Here is a 19,679-nt window from a genome sequence, read left to right on the forward strand (position 1 = left end):
CTCTTTCAAAAGAAATTGAGGAGTGAAGACTACCAGGCTGATTCTATGATCCAAGGTACAGATTTTGTTCTGCTAGTAAAGCCAAACACACAACAAGAAAGGAAAATAAAAAGGCCAACATTCTCAATGAATATAGATGAAAATCTCCACAACATAATACCAGCAAACAAAATTCAATAGATAAATAAAATTCAATAGATAAATAAAAGACCATATACCATAATTAAGTAGCATTTATCCCTGGGATGCAAGGATGACTTACCATGTCCAAATCAATTAATATGAAGCACTGTGTTAACAAAGTAAAGAATAAAAATTACATGATCATCTAAGCAGGATGGTATACTCCTGTAATCCCAACACTCTGGGAGGCTGAGGCAGGAAAATCTTTGAGCACAGTCTAGTCAACCTGATGATTTAGCAGGCTAACTTGATGACTTAGAAGTCCCTGTCTCACCGGGGATTTAGCTCAGTGGTTCGGTGGCCTGTCTTGCAAGCGCAAGGACCCGAGTTCAATCCCTGGTACCAAAACAACAAAAACAAAAACAAAAAAAAGCCCCTGTCTCAAAAATTTAAAAAAGGGGCTGGTGATGTGTAGCTCAGTATGACAGCCCTGAGTTCAATCACCAATACCAAAAAATATTTTAAAAATCATATGATCCTCCAACCAAAGCATTTAAACAAATTCAATACTCCTTTGCTATAAAAAATTAAAACTAAACAAAGAAGGCATTTTCTTAAACATACTAAAGGCCAGCTATAACAAGCCTGCAGCTCACATCAGCGACTCAATGGTGAAAATCTGAAAGCTTTTCTCTAAGATCTGGAATAAGATAATACAGTAATGCCCATCCATACCACATCTTTTCAATATTGTGTAGTACTGGAAGTTCTATCCAGAGAAATTAGTCTACAAAAACAAACGAAAAGCATCCAATTGGAAAAAGAAGAAGTAAAATTGTCTCTGTTTTCAAATAACATGTCCTATACACCATTTAGAATACTCTTAAAAACTCCACAGAACAACAAAACAGAGACTTGTTAAATATATAAACCCACGAGAACAAATAAATTCAGTAAAGCTCGAGGACACAAAAGCTTCACTGTCAAGCTTTGAAAGTCATTCATGCTATACACTAAAGCAAACTATCCCAAAAGGAAAATTGTTTAAGAAAACAATTTGGTTTTTCAGTAACACCAGAAAGAGCAAAATATGTGGGAGTGAATGATCGTGGAGGTGAAAGACTTGAACACTGAAAAGTACAAAACATTGATGAAAGAAATTAAGAGAAGACAGGAATTAATGGAAAGATATTTTGTGTTCAGGCATTGGAAGACTTAATAATGATAAATTCTATACTGTCCTGCACCATCTGCAGATTCAGTGCAGTCCCCTTCAAAATCCCAATGGCAGTTTTCAGAACAGAGCAAATGATCCTGAAATTCCTCTGCAACTACAGCAAACCCAGATAGCAAAAGTAATCTTGCGAAAGAAGAAAAAGGTGGAAACAATACATTTTGTGATTTCCAGTACATTAGAAATCTACAAGAAGTAAAACAGTATAGTACTGAGGCATACTGACCAGTGGAACAAAATGAAAAGGCCAGAAATAAACCTACACTGAAAAGGTCAGTAGGTGACCAAGGTGTGCAGTAGGGGAAGGACAGTCATACAACACCTTGAAGCAAACACAGGAGGGAAGCTTCACACTGTTGGGGTTGGCAGTGATTTCCTGCATACATCAACAAATAGGCAACCAAAGCAAAAATAAGCTGGGGTGTAGCAAACTACAAAGCTTCAGCACAGAAAGCAAAAATAACAGAGTGAACAGATGGAGGAAATACTTTCAGTCATATATCTGATGGATTAGTAACCAAAATATTAGAGAAAATCTTTGCAGCTACAGCTATGACAAGGGATACCATTTAATATCCTGAATTTAAAGGATGTCAGCTATGACACAGCTTCTCTAATGACCTCAGTAGTGATTACAGCATGTCTTTTATTCACAGGAGTCTACAATATCCCCTTTTTATGAACTAGACCTCATACAAGATTCTAATAAAGATTTGGTTAACTTTTATGAAACTTTAAAAATTTTTTCAGATAGGGCTTATCAATATCTTTGCCTCATTTTTTAGACTTGCGTTGGTCATATATGCAAGTATAAAAATAAATGAACAAAACTGTTTTTAATGTTTAGAGACGTGCTGGCACACAAGGAAATTACCCAGAGAATCATGTCGTGTTCCAGTTCTTCTTTAACAGCTCTCTAGAAGTGGAAAGGGTACACACTAAGTATATGTGGCCAAAATTCATATAAACCAACTGACAAAATAGTCAAGTAGGGACAATAAGCAGTGCCATTTTGGTTCAAAATAATGTGCTTTTATCAAGGTAGGAAATGTACTTCTGTATAGTAGGGAAATGACAAAAATTAAATATGCAGCCTTCCCAAAGATATTACTTTAGGCAAGGAGGGCAGTATTCATGTAGATGAGTAACTTACGATATGCTTGTTAAATATATTTGTATTACCCTATCACTGGAAGATGCTATTTACCTTTCCTCTTTTTGCTACCACATTAATGTTTAGTTCCACTGCTACTGTTTGATCCAACTGTGCATTTGTATTTTCTACTTTCAGGATATTAGACATATTTATATTTGTTTAGTTCTGTTTTATGTATAAAACATAATTCCTCACCTTTCATTCCCCAAATCTTGCTCCTTTTCTGCTCTATGGGAGAGCCCAAGAGCTACCAAACCCAACCTCCATGGTCTATATCAGCCAACTAGCCCATATAAAGATATGAATACAGGGAAAATTCATCAAAGAAGAGTGGGTCAGTGATAGGGCTATTTCAAAAGAGTGTATTGGATTTCCTTCACCTCATAGATTCATAGATAGATACTTATGAAGATGGAAGTTAAATGAAAAGATTCTGAAAGTATTATTTAACAGTATCGGAACTAGACTGTTTTTTAATTAATTAATTATATTAGTACATTTAAGGTATACAATGTAGTGACATTCATCATTGGAAATTTGCACCTTTACATAATCCATCTTGGTTCTTATTTTGTCCCCATTCCCTTGCCTTCCTTTCAACCCCTCCACCTCTCCCTATCTACAAAGACTTTGTTTCCATTTTTTCTTTTTCTCATGTTAATTCCATGTCCATCTTTCTTTCCCATACCCCTCCCATTTCCCCTTCCACTTTGCACCTTTTCTTCCTATTTCAAATTATCCATTCTACCTTTTAGTCCTTATTTACACTTTTAGTTTCTCATGCTGGAGAAACTATTCAGTATTCATACATATGTGTCCTATTTATTTCACTTGAGTATCACCTCAATGTGCACCCATTTAGCTATAAATGTCTCTCGTTTCTCATTCTTTTTTTTTTTTTTTTTTTGGTACCAGGGATTGAACTCGGGTCCTTGTGCTTGCAAGGTAGGCCACCAAACCGCTGAGCTATATCCCCGGCCCTAGTTTCTCATTCTTTATGGCTGAGTACCACTCCATTATATATATATAAAACACATTTTCTCTATCCAGTCTCCTGTTGATGGGCAATAGGGCTGCTTCTAAATTTTAGCTATAGCAAACTGCTGCTATGAACATGGGCGCACATATATCACTGTGGTATGATTATTTTAATTCTTTGGGAAAGATAACCAGCAGGGGAATAGCTGTGTCAAATGGGACTTCTAATCCTGGTCCTTTGAGGTACCTCTATACTGCTTTCCACAGTGGCTGCACCAGTCTGCACTCCCACCAGCGGTGGAGCAGTGTTCTTCTTTTCCCACAGCCCCACCAGCATTTGTCATTGGTTGATTTCATGATAGCAGCCATTCTTTCTGGGATGAGGTGGAATCTCAGCATTGTTTTCATTTGCATCTCTCAAATGACCAGTGATGTTGAACATTTTTTCATATGATTATTTGCTATTTCTACTTCTTTGTCTGAGAAATGTCTGTTCATTTCAGATGCCCATTTTTGGATTGGAGCCTTAAATTTGGGAGGTCTGATTTTTTAAAGTTTTTTATATATTCTTGATAGTAGACCTTTGTCTAAGGAACAGCTGGTGAAAATTTTTTTTACCACATTGTGGCTTGTCTCTTCACACTATTGGGTTTTTTCTCCTGCTGTGAAGGAGTTTTTTTGTTTTGTTTGTTTGTTTTTGTCTGTTTGTTTTTGTACTAGGGATCGAACTCAGGTCCCTGTGCTTGCAATGCAGGTGGCAGAAACACTGAGCTAAATCCCCAGCCCTAGAAGCTTTCTAATAAGAAGAGATTTCCACTTATTAAAGAGGCCATCTTTCCTCCAGTGAGGATGTTTGGCTCTGTTGTAGAAGATGAGGTGGCTGAGTGTGTCTGGAGTTGTTTCTGCATCTTCTAATCTGTTCCACTGGTCCTCAGATCTGTTTCTTTGCCAGTACCATGTTGTTGGTTTTTTTTTTTTTTAATCATAGTAGCTTTGTAGTATAATTTCAAGTCGGGATTGTGATACCCCATACCTTGTCTTTATTGTCTAGAATTGCTATTGCTCTTCTAGTCTTCTTGCTCCAAATGAATTTTTGGATTGTTTTCTCAAGGTCTGTGAAGTATGCTGCTGGGATTTCAATTGGGATTGCACTGAATCTATATAGCACTTTTGGTATTATGGCCATTTTCATTATGTTGATTCTTTCTACCCAGGAACAAGAGATGTCTTTCCATTTTCTGATATCCTCTTCAATCTCTTTTTTTCAGTGTTGTAGTTTTCAGAGTAGAGGTCTTTGATTTCTTTCATTAGGTGAATTCCTAGTAATTTCAGTTGTTTGGATGCTATTGGGAAAGGAATTGTCTCACTTCTCTCTCAGTCTTTTTTTGTATACAGGAAAGCTATTGATTTTTGTGTGTTGACCTTGTATCCAGCTACTTTGCTGAATTTCATTAAGTCTGCAAGACTTTTGATGGAGTTCTTGCGGTCTTCTAAATAGAGTATCATGTCATCTGCAAATGATGACAGTTTGACTCCTTCATTTCCTATCTTTATTCCTTTTATTTCTTTCTCTTGTCTAATTTCTGTGGCCAATGTTTCCAAAATTATATTGAACAGGAGTGGTGATAATGGACATCCTTCTCTTGTTCCTGATTTTAGTATGAAAGATTTCAGTTTTTTACCATTTAGTATGATATTGGCTATTGGTTTTTCATAGATGGCTTTTATCATATTGAGGTAGAGACCATCTATTCCAATTTTTGGAGGGTTTTTATCATAAATATGTGTTGGATTTTGTCAAATGCTTTTTCTGAATTTATTGAGATGGTCCTATGGTTTTTTTCCTTGGCTCTATTAATATTGTGTATTACATTTATTGATTTGCATATGTTGAACCATCCCTGCATCCCTGGGATGAATCCCACTTGGTCATGGTGCATGATCTTCTTAATGATCTTCTACCTTCTATTTGCAAGGATCTTATTAAAGATTTTTGCATCTATGTTCATTAGTGAGATTGGCCTATAGTTCTCTTTTATGATTGGGTCTTTCACTGCTTTGGGGATCAAGGTGATGCTTGCTTCCAGGAATGAATTTGGGAATATTGCTTCCCTTTTAATTTCACTGAGGTGTTTAAAAAGGAGTGGCAGTAGTTCCTCTCTAAATGTCTTGTAGAATTCATCAGGGAAGACATCAGGACCCAGATTTTACTTAGTTAGTAAGTTTTTTATTACATTTTCAATTTAATTGATTGATATTGGGTTGTTTAGAATTTTTAGGTCATCTTCATTCAACTTTGGTAATTCATACAAATTGAGGAATCTCTATTTTTTTATATTTTCCATCTTATTGGCATATAGGTTCACAAAGTAGGTATTGATGATCCTCTGGATTTCTGCTGGGTTCATTGTAATTTCACCCTTTTCATTCTTAATTGCATTGATTTTTGCCTTTTCTTTTCTTTCTTTCTTTCTTTTTTCTTTTTTTATAATAAAGTTGGCTAAAGATTTGTCAATTGTGCCTATCTTTTCGAAGAACCAACTCTTGTCTTCATTGATTTTTTTGTATTATTCCCTTAGTTTCCATTGCATTCATTTCTGCCCTGATCTTTATAATTTCCTCCCTTGTATGAGCTTTGGGTTTGGACTGTTTCTCTTTTTCTAGAAGCTTGAGGTTCAGCATCAGGTTGTGTAATTAAGCTTTTTCTGTTTTCTTAGTATTCACTGCTATGAATTTCCCTCATATGACTGCTTTCATTGTGTCCCATGGATTCTGATTCAGAACTAGACTATTGATTGAATGTCAGAGAACAAGATGAGGGAAAATCCAGTAATGACTCATGGGCTTCTAAGTTGGACTACTGTGTTCAGCATGTCTAATTTCCTAATAAAATGAAAGGAAGAGGTTCAGAATTTGAGGAGAGAAAAGATTTGGTCATACACGTATTGTGAAACCCATATGAAAGTCAATTTTGCAGTTGACTTTTAAATCTGGAGTTCAGAGAAAAGCCTTAATTTCTACTTATATTATTTTTAAAGATTTGTTCATTTTACTCCTTAGTTCCTTTGAATCACTAACCTGTCTGTCCTCTCTTAGCTTAATTTTTTTCTATCACTTACTGATTCATCACTCAAACTCTTTCTTTTGCCATTTAATATGCTTATCACTTTAGTTTTCTTCTGCACCAACACAACTGAATCCCAGACTTGTAACAGTTGTGTTCTCCAACCTTGTACCTGACTGGTTATGTACACCAGAGAAAAGCACATACTTGTACAATTTATTGCCAACACAAATTCCAAATATAGCTGGCTTTCCAACACTTTTAATTCAACACTTTGCCCAGGACACTGGTATTCTCCGGGTCTGTCTCTCTCCTTTCTTCACAACTGCTCTATCAGCTTTACCACTCTGTTTGATTCCTTTCACTCATCACTCCTTTTTTCAAAAATTGAGTTTATTGGTACATTTTAGGGATACAGTACATTTACATTCATTGTTGGGATCTTGTACCTCTACATGACAGGTCTTGGTTCTCATTTTTTCCCCTTGTCCCTGTAACTCATCACTCCTTACAAATGACTTCACTGCCTTCTTCATTTTTAACATTGCCTGTATAAATAAGGCTCCAAAGTCTTAACTTCCAGACCAGTCTTTACTGCTGGGCTGCAAGCCCCATAGCCTTTGAATGTGCCTGCTGAATTTTCTAGTTACCTCATCCTCAAAATTTCATCTCTTCCTCTGCATCTCCTACCCCACTGAGTATCTGTTTTCAAGCAAACACCACCCTTTGTGTGGATTATTTACCTATTTAGGGATTTTCTCCTTGCCTCCAGGGGAAATTTCTATCTGTTACCATTTATATTCTTGTCAGTTTTCCCCTCAAAATTTAATGGGAGAAAGTCATTTTGTCTAAATGCATTTTGCTTAAAAAGTACTTCATCCAAATTAAAATTAAGTTTTAAGTTAAATTAAATTTTGGTTAAAAGGTTTTTTAGATTCATCAAAGTGGCACTTAGGGTGCTCCAAAGTATACAAGAAAAAAAACAACCAAGCACACTATGTAATAAAACCAGAACCAATAAGAGCAGAGCCCCAAAGCACCACTTAGCAGGAAATTAGATAACTTTGCTTTTTTAAAAAAACAATTCTACATTTTTTAAAACAGGAAAAAGAACACACAGTTTATTACATGCCTAATCATGGGAATAGATGACTTTACAATGTAAAATTTCATGATAGAAATGAACAAGAACATTAGCAATCACTTTCAAAAATCCCTCTAGTATTAGTCTAATAGTATTCAGGAGAAAGTGATTATTCCTCTATGCACTTATTAAAATGCTAGATGGGCTGGGGATTTAGCTCAGTGGTTCTACCACCTGCCTCACAAGTGCAAGGACCCGGGTTTGATCTCCAGTAACAAAAAATAAAATAAATAAAAAATAAAATAAAACACTAGAAAAAATGGAAAATAAGTAAATTTAATATTTATCTGAAGTTGATAGGAAAATACAGCCAAGGAAATTATGAGAAATATTTAATTGATTATAGCTAAATGAAAAAGATGAAATATAAATTTTACTGCAGGCAAAAGTGATTTATTTTCTGCAAATGACTATTATATCTGAAAAAATTAGGTAAGACCAATCAATGAGAAAAAAGGGAAATATTTTCATATTAAGAATAAAAAAATATAATAAATCCAAATTTGGAATAATTTAAGTGAAAAGTTAACAAATATAGATTGAAAAATATAATTTCCAAGAGCCATAAAAACACTAAAAATTAACTCATGCAGTAGGAGAATATTTGAATTAACCACAGTAAAATGGTAACTGCCTATCTCTACAAGACAATTAGTGCAGATACTTTAATAGGATTCTGCAATTCCTGTAAAACATAAACTCTTTCTGTGCAAAGAAAGAAAAAGTATTTTCCAATTCATTCTCCACAGCTAGTGTAACCTTGATACTCAATTGTAACATAAACAACGGTACCAAGCTGTTTATAAAAAAGAGATATATGCAAACCAACTATAAAACTGTAAGAGCCATTCACTAGGTGTAGTTAAAATTTAACCTCAGACATGTTATATACTAATATAACTCGTAAGATAAATATATTAGTGGAAACATTTTAAATCACATTGATAAGATCATTTTTAAAAATAAAATTTAAGACCAGACTCGAAAAATTCCTTTGGGAAGGAAGCTAGATATTTTGGAAATGAACTTGACAAATTATTTCTAAAATTGATCTGGAATAGTATATGCAAAAGAGTGGTCAAAAACTTTAAACACAAGGCCCGTGTTGCCATGGTATATCTATATACACTTTATATATTTACGTACAACTTTCAATGTTGTACCCTTACCCTTAGTGTAAGCCACTGATATTTTCCCCTTGGATTATTTAATTGTTACCCAGCTGATTTCTACTTTTGCTTCTTTTCCATCCATTCTTAGCAGAGCGGAGCAAGTGATCCTGTTAGACAGAACATGTCGCTGCTTCTCACTGCAGAGCTCTCTGATGACTTCCCATCTCAAAAAAAGAGCCAGTGTCATTCATCAGTCAGCACGCAATCCACGTCACGTGCATGTGGCTCTCTGCTTCCTCCCGTCCCTCATGTCCTACTTTCCTCTCTCTCCTTCAGCTTAGTCTACTCCAACTGCATGGGACTCCTTGGACTTCCTTACACTCCCACCTTGGACTCTGCCAGGAAGCTAGGTCTCTACCCCCAGATATTCGCCCCTTTAGATTTTAATTTAAATGTAACATCCAGAGTGCTTCCTCTATATGCACTGCTTAGAATTTTTAAATACCTCCTGTTCTATCCCACTTCATTGTTTTTTTTTTTTTTAGACAGGGTCTCTATATGTAGTTGAGACTGACCTGGAACTCACTATGTAGCCCAGGCTGGCCCCGAACTCACAGTGCTCCTCCTGCCTCAGCCTCCTGAGTGCTGGGGTTACAGGCGTGCACCACCACACCTGGCAAAATATCCCACTTCATTTTGTTATTTTAGTTTCATAGCATTCATCACTCTCAAATATAATAAACATTTTGTATATTTTGCTTATTTTCTGTCTTTTTCCCATAGACTATAACTGAAATGAGGGTAGGGTTTTAAATTCTCTATGTCTAGAATAATTCTTGGAGTGTAACAGGCACTCAGCAAATACTTCTTGGATGAATGAATGAATGAATATGCATAAAATGTAGTGACTGAAGCCAAGAGTTAAGTGGCTGTGATCCTAGCACTCTGGGAGGCTGAGGCAGAAGAATGGCAAGTTTGAGCCCAGGCTGGGCAACTCAGTGACTTAACCAGAACTACTTTCAAAATTTAAAAAGAAAAAGAAAAAAGGCTAGGGATATAGCTCAGTACAAATGCCCTTGGCCCAATTCCCATTATTGCAAACACACACACACACACACACTCAGAAGAAACAAAACAAAGCAAAACTAAAGAGCTAAGTTGCTTCATTCAGTGTTAGTAAAAATTCTTTAGAGCCGCCATTTTCTTATTCCTTGTTTCAGTATAGTTTTCAGCACACCCTATGATATCTGTTGTTTACTCAGCTTTCCTGTTGCTGGGACTAAGTACCTCATACCCACAAATTCAAGGAGGAAACGGTTTATTTAGCTCATCATTTCAGAGTCCAGAATTCAATCTCAACTGCCACACTCATACATTTAACCAAATTTTGTTTGTCTATATCTTCTAAATCCTTACAGATTGAACAGATTTTGTTTTCTTATACAGGAACTGCAAACTTTAGGGTATGGCTTGGATCTGTTGATATCTCAAATATCCTCTTTTCAGAATATTTTTGCCTTTTTTTTACGTCAAAGCCATGACCTCGATGGGCCCTAAAATGTTCAGATTAGTTTTCTAAATTACCAATGCACATTAGAGTATGTTGTACAAAGATAAACAAATTTTCATTCTATGCAAATAATGGAATGTAAATAAACTAGCAAAAATACCCAATTTATACTAAATTCAGAGGGTGTTAGTTTAATTTTTAATATAAGACCTCTGACCTTATCCAATAGTCTTTCACTTCAAGGCCCAATTTGATCTCACATATTTGGACAGAATTTTGGTGTTGAGCTGGGAATTCAGGAGAGAGAAAACGAAGGAATCACATTCTTTTTCTACCTGAACTGTGTAAGTCAAAAGGAAGCTTATAAGGTAGCTACCCCAGGGCAGTTTTGTTTTAACTGGAAAACTTATTCTATTTTTCAGGTCACATCCCTAGGACTCTATCGGTAACTTGTTAAGTGATGACTGTTTTCCCAGCTGTCTTGTAAACATCTTCTTCTCAAGTGAACTTTCATAATTGTGGTCTCAGAGGAGTCCTGTAACATTCGTCACCTGCTTGAGTCCTTTGGTGCTGGGGAGAGGCAGTGCTCAGACTTATTAGGATAAATAAGGAAGGTGATGTTTTCTCTATTTCTAACTGAGGATTAGGTTACCTTGACTGATGAAAAGCCTCCCAGCAAAGTGTAGGTAATTAATTTTGATAAGAGTGAAGGAGAAATTCGAATTTTAAAAATATGTGACTGCTCAGGGTTATAATCAATATTTCTTTCTCTGTCTTACCTTCAGCCACATTTCACTTGTGTTTGTATTCCATGACTTTGCCTGGGTTTGTCTTTTCTCTGTCATGAGCTAACAATACATTTAGAGGTCTTGGCACTTTGATGTAGCACTTCGATCTCCAGAGCACCCTTTCTTGTCTTTATTGACAAGAAGTGCTCTACACATTTCCATCCTCCACAGATATTTCCATATTTGATGGATTTATCACAAACTGTGCAAATTTAAGGTGCATTCAAAGCACTGAAAAAGTGAAGCAACTGGTCAATTTACTATAACTGTGAAAATTGATTGAACAATAAATAATATAATGAAAAGCAAATAATATAAGGAAAAGCAGCCTGACTGTTCTTTTTTTCTCCTGTGTGTGTGTGTGTGTGTGTGTGTGTGTGTGTGTGTGTGTGTGCCGGAATGGATCTCTGGTCCCCGCACTTGCCAGGCAGGCGCAGAACCACTGAGTTAAATACCCAGCCCCTGAATGTTCTTTTCTGAAAGAAAAAAAAAACGCAAGCACAAGATCAAGAAAAGTTCCATTCTAGATCCCTTTGACACTTAACCCTTTAGGTTAAGATTTAAAATGAAACTATTTCTGTTATGTTTCCTATTTCAGTGTAACATTGCCCACCCCAGGTATATATATTGGCTCAGAACTTTTGGGGGTGGTCTGAATACCTGCCCGACGACGAGAATCCACCAAACAATCTTTCTCTTTAAAAACAATGAAAGAGGAGGGATTCAGTGAACATCTACAAGCAACTTCAGAATCCCACTGAAGAGCATCACAAATGGAGAATTAGCTCACTGTGAAGAGAACGACGGAATTGCCGGCGTGGGCAGAAGATACAGTAGCGGGCGCTGCAGCAGAACCCGTAGGTCACGGTCACGGAGATGGCCGCCCTCTAGTGGTAGCCATTGAAAACTGGCACTCGGCCCCTGGGTGAAAGAGAAGCCAGTATAGACTGGGCCTGTACTGAGCACTTGGAGTCTGCTGCTGCTGTCTGAGGAAATGTGGGCGACTAAATAAAACAACAAAATGCAGAGCTTCCGGGCCCTTTGGTATCAGTGCAATGATCCCTGCCTTTTGCTAGGCAAGAGCCTGTGGTGGCTGCGGCCTTTGCAGGCTGAGACCATTGCTCTCTCCAGCCAGTGGCAAGGAGACCTTGGTGTGCTGTACTTCCTCGTAGTGTTTGAAAATAAAAGGGAGCGGAGTGGAAGAAGCGCTGGGTGGAAAGTCAGGAGAAAGTCTCTGCGCTGTGGCCTCGGGAGGTCCCGGGAGTTGGCCCTAGGGGACAGTTTCCTCCGGTCCGTGTGGACAAGGAGAGACAGAAGCGTCCCGGTGCTACTCACTTAACATCAGCTCTGCTAGGGGCTCGCGGGCCAGCAGGGGTTTCCAGTTCAGGGGAAGAGATAAAATTTTAATGTGACATCTAAAAGTATTACAGAAAGGGCTCTATTTTGTGACCAGATAGTCACAGGAGATTACATATAGAAGATTGAGGGTTGGATAATTACTTCTTGGTGGAAGGAACGAGACGCCATGAATATTGACCTGTATCTGTGTCCTGTCCCTGGCTGTGTCTGTGTCAGGTGTACAAATGTACAGTCAATAAAATAAACTTGTGATCTGTGACAGACAAATGACAACTTGGGGAAACATTTGCATCGTGAACCACAGATGGCAGTTTTGTACCGTTACTGTGTAAAGAATGACAAAATGCAAATTTCTTCAGAACCAAAGAACCTCAGGTGACCAAAACGATGTAACAAAGGCATTCAAGTTTCCTAGCAATTATGTAAAGTAACCAGTTTAATCAATTACGTTTAATTCCTATTTAAATGTTTGATTAACTAAATCTAACTGTTGTTAATGATAAATTTAAAAATTCTGGTTAGGGCAGCAAAGTTGAAAAAGGTTGATAATCACTAGTATTGTGTGGGCTGTGTAGAAAATTAGCTCTTGACAGGGATGCGGAGTGTCTTGGTCTTGGTAATCCATCTGCAGGAGGGTAAGGCAATATAAGTAGGGTGGAAATGATGGGATTTGGGGGGATGTTTACGAATATAGGAATTAAGCTGTGTTGTACACATGTACCAACTCCATACAAGGATAGCAAATTCTGGACTGTATTACTAATACAGTATTACAATAACACAGTTTACAGTAATAATGTATTACTAATAAAAATTTTTGAAAAAGTGACTGAAGAGCTACTCATAGCCCATGTAATGCTATCCATTGTTATATTTTGCAAAATAGCAAAAGGAACAATAAAAAAACAACCAAGTAAACCTACATATCTTGCCACGTGGGAATATTTAGATGGCTGAGGAATGGATACCTAGAGTCCTGCACTGGAAAAACATTTATATAGTTACATTTACAGTATAGTAATATTTGTACTATATTAATAATAACTTACAAAGCAATATGTATAGCCCACCACAGTTTTATTTTGATGTTTTATTATTATTATAGTTTTATTATTTACCATTTTTATTATAATAAACTGTGTGTATGTGTGAATTAACATGAAATACTAGACAAAGATATATATTTAAAAATTACTAGTGTTTATCTCTCCATGCTAAAATTATAAGCAATTTTCACTTTCTTTTTATATGCCCCCCATGGTCTGCCTTTGATACAATTATGATAAATTACTTTTATTGGCAGATAAAACAATTAAGCCATTTTTATTGAGGATGGAAAAGCCAGAGCAACTAGGGAAAATTCCCATAAAAATCTCTAAATACATCTTCCATGATGTTTCCTAATCTGAAAGTATAATTTCCTGCTTCAGTTTATAGTACTGCAGAGGTAAATAAAGGGACTAAACAAAAAAATGCATCTTTTCACAGGCCATAAATGTTTGTTTTATTGGTGAAAAAGTCTCCCTGTTCATATCCCTCAGGCACTATATTAAGGCTCCAGGTGGAAGGAGGTAGAAAGGAATCTTGTAAAGACACAAAGACCCCAAGACCCTCTCTGACAGGAGTGTGCCTGCCCACAGGGAGGTCAGCACATAGCACCCTGCTCAGTCAACCCCCTAGTGGCCTGGCACGTGTCCCATGGTCGGGTTCAAAGAGCGAGAGCTGAAGAAGTGGTTAGTGGTAGCCATGTCCAGCCCAGGGACTGTGGGAATGATCTCGGAACCATGAGCCTTTCATGGGCTGAGTGGCAGCCCTTGACCTCCTGTCCCTATATTCACAGTGCAGGTCCTGGTTATATCCACTCTTGATCAGAATGGTAAACCCAGCTCCTCCAAGGATCGTCTTCCCCTCCTCAGTATTGTTGTCAAATCTACTCTGTCTGTTGCTGTAATGGGGTCAGGCAGACTTGCATTTGAATCCTAGTGTTACGATTAATGTTGTGTGATTTTCAGTTGGTCAAGTAACCCAACTCACCAAAATATCAGCTTTGTGATCTGTAGAGCAGGGATGATGCCATATTTAATTCTTGTGAATAGGGAGGTGGCCCAACTATAACATTTAGCACAGAGTTCCTGAAATGAAAACTAGGCCATTCTTTATCTATTAAGTCAAAACAGGCATTAGCCTCCATTAGTCATGGCTGCCTAGCATATTGTACATGCTTAATAAATGTTTAGTAAATTCACAACCAGATACCCTAAATCTGTTAGTCTCAGTTGCCAGGAAAGGGCCCCTGCACTTTTGGTGGTTCCTGGCAGTAAGCCCAGCTGGTTCTGTAGCTGTAAGATAATTATACTCTGATGATCAGCCTGAGGCAGCCACAATTATCTCTACTGCCTGTGGGTCAAGAATTGAGGTTGCTGATTGCTGCTCTCAGTATGGTATTCTGTGAGTCTCTGAGTGGGTAGGAGACTCTGTGGCTCTCCTGCCATCCTGTAGTCATTTTACATCTAGCCAACTGTGAGCCCTTTGAACTCAAGCATCAGGATTATCTTCTGATAGCTGTATTCCCAAATGAGATAGAGTGCCCAGCACAGAGCTCAATGAATATTTGTGGAAAGAATAAATGGTAATGGTGAAATATTATGAAACAAAGAAAAATTAATCAGCAGCAAGAGCAATGTAATTTGCCATATCAATGTGGAAATTTCACAATGTAGAATTTTCAGTATAGCATCATGCATCGCAGTCATCCTTATAAGGCATAAGTGCTATGGACTGGGAAAGTCTATAAACTGCAGTGGTTATGCTCATGCGATTGGATTCAGGTAGAACGTAACTTTTATTAACTGCTGTGACTTACCTTCTCCAAGTCTCAGAGTATACAGCTATAAAAGATCCAACTAAATGCTGTGAAAAGAAATTAGTACTGTCTATTGCTCAATAAGTGAGAAACATTATCAGTATCATTATTCATATCCAGTGTTACTTGAAGGTTGGAGAATTTTATGGTTTTTGTTTTCATTGTATACCTAATACCTATAAAATAGAGGGGGCCCATTAACATTCTTAGTCACAACTAGAAAAGAAGAAAGATTTATTTGGTTTGGGTGATTGGGCATTGAGAGTGAATTGTTAGATACCATGCAGAGAAACCAACACCGACCAGAACTTATCTAGTATTTTATGGTTCACAAAGTATTTTCACAACCACACAATTCTTAATGCCAGGAATAACCCTCGGGTCATTAGTGTGTTTCCATGCATTACACGAACAGCGTTTGTTCTTCATCAGATTACTCGGGAGTTCCAGTGCACACCAAAAGCCATGTGTAACTCATTTACCCGACTGATTTAAGAGGAGTTTGATAGCTTCCAAAAGTTTCCACTCTCTCTCTCCTTGCCAGAAAATCAGAATGCAGGTGCATCGGGGAGGTTGGAGGGAGTCAATGTAGATTTGTCATGTGTGGAGATTATATTTGTGTATACACGTACGTGCGCACGCACTGTGTCTGCGTCTACATACTGCGCAGGAGAAAGGTGACAGGATGGGGTTCCATGGCAGAAAACAACTCTGGACAAGACGATAGCATTGATTCGTCCTGGGCCATGGGAGAATTTCAAACCGAGTATCAGAACTCTCTACTCACTTTAGAAATCTCACTTAGCTTATTTCCTAGTTTCTCTAACAGAATTTCTGAACATTTCTCAACTTCAAAACTTTATGGATCTGCATGCGGTTATATTATGATCTTTATGATTTCTTACTGCTCGCGGTTTGTGTGTCAAAAATATTACTTCAACTATTAAGTTCTCACTCACGACTGGGCAGGATGAATAATTTAGTACTCGTGTTCATTCATCCATTCCTCTCTGTAGAAGGAATACTGAAGAAAGGGTGCTGGAGAATTATGCACTTTCTGAAAAAGATAACTAAGATTTCGTGTGTGTGTGTGTGTGTATGTATTCCATGATTTATGAGTCCTGTGAGTTCCATTCTAAGTGTCAGCATATTAACATTCGCAGTTAGTTGACAAAATTTTTTGTACCTCATAAAGCTAAAGCCATTTTGAACAAAATTTAAAGGGGCATGAGTCCCTCAGCAAACAGAAAGCAAACATATTCTTTAGGCTGCAGAGACTGAAGATTTCCCCTCAAGACTGTGGCGGTTCTGAGTAAACAGCCAACCTCACGTTGGGAAGTGGCTGGAAATGGAAATGGTTTATAGCTACCAGTTTCTATCTTATCCTGGGAAATAGCTACCTTTCTGACCTGATTTTTTAAAAATGTGTATTGCTTATTTTGATCAATCATGTATTCATTTCAAATAAGAAATTTGGAGAAACATTTTACCTTTTCCTAAGACATCGATTTTTACTGTAATTTTAATCATGTTACTGTGTGCTGCTGTCATTTTCTCCAACAGTGCTTCTCGTGCTTGTAATGAATGACTTTGGCTTGTCAAGTCTTTTGCCTACAAAGAATTATTGAACCGAGTTATTGTTGAAAAGGAATTGAAATAACTGCTCATGAAAAACATGGTAAAATGGCTTAATAGTGCTTTCTTGTTATCTGTCTTTATCTCTGGATCTGTCCCTATATCTCTCTGTCTGTCTGTGTACTTACACATATTCTAAATGACCATAAAGGGAGAAAGGCCAGTTTCCTGCAAAAATGGACCTGAATGACCGAATTAGGACTAGCTGCTGGCAGACCAATGTCATCACAATAAGTTGTTTAGAATCAGAGGGAGGATGTGTCAGGAGCTCTCCTCACCATGTTACCATGTCGGGGCCAGAAGGAGTCGCACAGCTGTGTTTGAACAGTAATTAACATCTGTATTGGAAACCACAGTAGAGGGAAAACTGCACCCACTGCCAGGAGAAATGACCTGAGGAAATTCATGCATCAGAGAATCATTAATGTAAAATCTCAAAAAAGTATGGGTTCTCCATTTATAAGTTTTTCAATGTTTAGTACACCTGGGGAGAACTGAACCTTCTTATCATTTTTCAGAAGTTACAGGCTGCCCAAAGATCACTGTTTCTTTGTAGCACACTTTTGCAGAAGAGGGTCACAGAGCAGAGTATTTTGTGGGTTCAAAGTGGGGCTACTTCCTGCTTAGCCCTTAGACCAAAGCTGTCCAAAACTCTCTGTGGTAATGGAAATGTTCTATATCTGTGCAATCCATCAAAGGAAATCATTAGTTACATGTGGTATTGAGCCCTTGAAATGTGGTTAGTTGGGCTGAGGAACGGAAAGTCTAATTCTATTCAATTTTAATTCATTCAAGGTTAAGTAGCCAGGCATGGCTAGTGCCCATGGTATTAGTGCAGTATTAGCTTCAAGCTCTCACAGGTTTTTTCCTCCACTGAGGGTGTTTTCCAGAGCCATTAGCAAAGCAGCACTGTCACCTGCAGGAAGTGGGCCCCAGTGAGAGGTCCTCAGGTCATTGGGGGTGTGACCTCATTGCTTCTGCTTCCTGTTTCCTGCTTCCTGCCAGGAAGTATGGTTTGAGAAATGATTTGGATCACTACCCTGATGTGATGCCTCATCAGAGGCCCAAAGCAATGGGGACACCAGATCTTCAACATGAGCATAAAATAACTCTTTTCTCTTTACATGTCAATTATTTCTGATTTTTTTTACAGGACCAGGAAGCTGATTTTAATACAAATGTATAGATTCAACCATTTCAGTTTCCCCATATTTTATTTTTTTCTTTATATCCTACCTAATACCAGTTTGTAAACTAACATCTATACATGTCTGGTAACCATGGCAGAAGCTAATGAGACTTCTATCGGAATTAGATTTTATTTCAGAAAGATGCAAGACATCTTAATATAGTCCAAGATTCTTTAAGATTGTTACTTAAATGCAATGCTTTTATTTAAATCAATATGCACTTATGTTTAGGTGATTTCTCCTTTGTTCTCAAGGCACAAGACTACTTTCTGATGCGCCAGCTGGGAAGTTCAAAAATAGGATGTGGGGGCCGGGGGTTTAGCTCAGTGTTTCCACTGCCTGCCTCGCAAGCACAAGGACCAGAGTTCAATCCCTGATACAAAAAAAAAAAAAAAAAAAAAAAAAAAAAAAAAAAAAAAAAAATCTCATCTGAGAATGGATTCTAAACCTCATTTCTGGATGTCCAGCTAGATTCTGTTGGAGCAGAAGAGAACTTAGAATACAACCCTTATGATGCCCAGAAAGAAGAAACAGGAACTTCCGATGATGTTAGAAGTGACTGACTTTAAAATGCTCTTGTCCCAGCCAACTAAACAGAAATCTGATTTGTCAGAAGTCTGACGACTTAAGTGAGGCATCTGAGGGGCAGTGGAGAAGAATTGGACCCTTAGGGCAAGTTTGCCACTGCTTGCACTCCGACCTAGGCAGTACTAGCCTGGCTCTGACCAGGGTGAGTCAATTATAGTTTGTGATCAGTAACACGAAGACAATGCCCACCACCATGCACAGTCAAGTGAAGATGCATTTATGGAAATGGAGGAAGTGCAATTAATGAATCAATAAACTAATTTTATGGAACATTTACTCTGTGTTAAGAGCATTACGAATTTCATGTGCAGTGGCTTAAGTAACCTTCGCAACATTGAAAGATAGGCTGTGTGTTTTGTTCTCCTTTTACAGAAGACAGGAAACACACATAGATGTAATCACAGAGCCAGTCAGTGATGGAATCGGGATTTGAATGTAAAGATTTTGGTTCCAATTCTGAGCTCCTAACTACCATATGATACTGTCTTTCTGCTTAATAGTTGAAATCTAATTTTGAAAAATAGGGATGAAAACTCTAAGTGAAATATAACTATGAATGGTAGAAGAATCTCCTAAATATTATTTTATGATACAAGCAGGAGAAAATGTACAATCCCTGGGAAGGGTGATTCATTCTCCAGGTCCCATCTCAAGTTCTGTTCACTTTGCCTTTCATTATGACTTTCATCTTTGCTGTTGTTTTCTGTGAGACGTGAACAGGAGAAAGACACTTCTGAGCTGTGATTTAATATGAATGTCTGAATCAGACAATCTGGGATACTAGAGCAAGGTGGAATTTTAAAGATCACCTAAGTGAAAATGAAGACTTGCAGGGAATGAAGAAATTTAGCAAACTGCACCAGCCCAGAGCTTAACACTGCTCAGGTTAGAATCTGGGGTTGGACCAAATGCAACTGGAAAAACAAATGTAGCTC

This window comes from Fukomys damarensis, unplaced genomic scaffold (assembly GCF_012274545.1).
Source record: "Fukomys damarensis isolate Sample0158 unplaced genomic scaffold, DMR_v1.0_HiC HiC_scaffold_32, whole genome shotgun sequence".
Taxonomy (NCBI): Eukaryota; Metazoa; Chordata; class Mammalia; order Rodentia; family Bathyergidae; genus Fukomys; species Fukomys damarensis.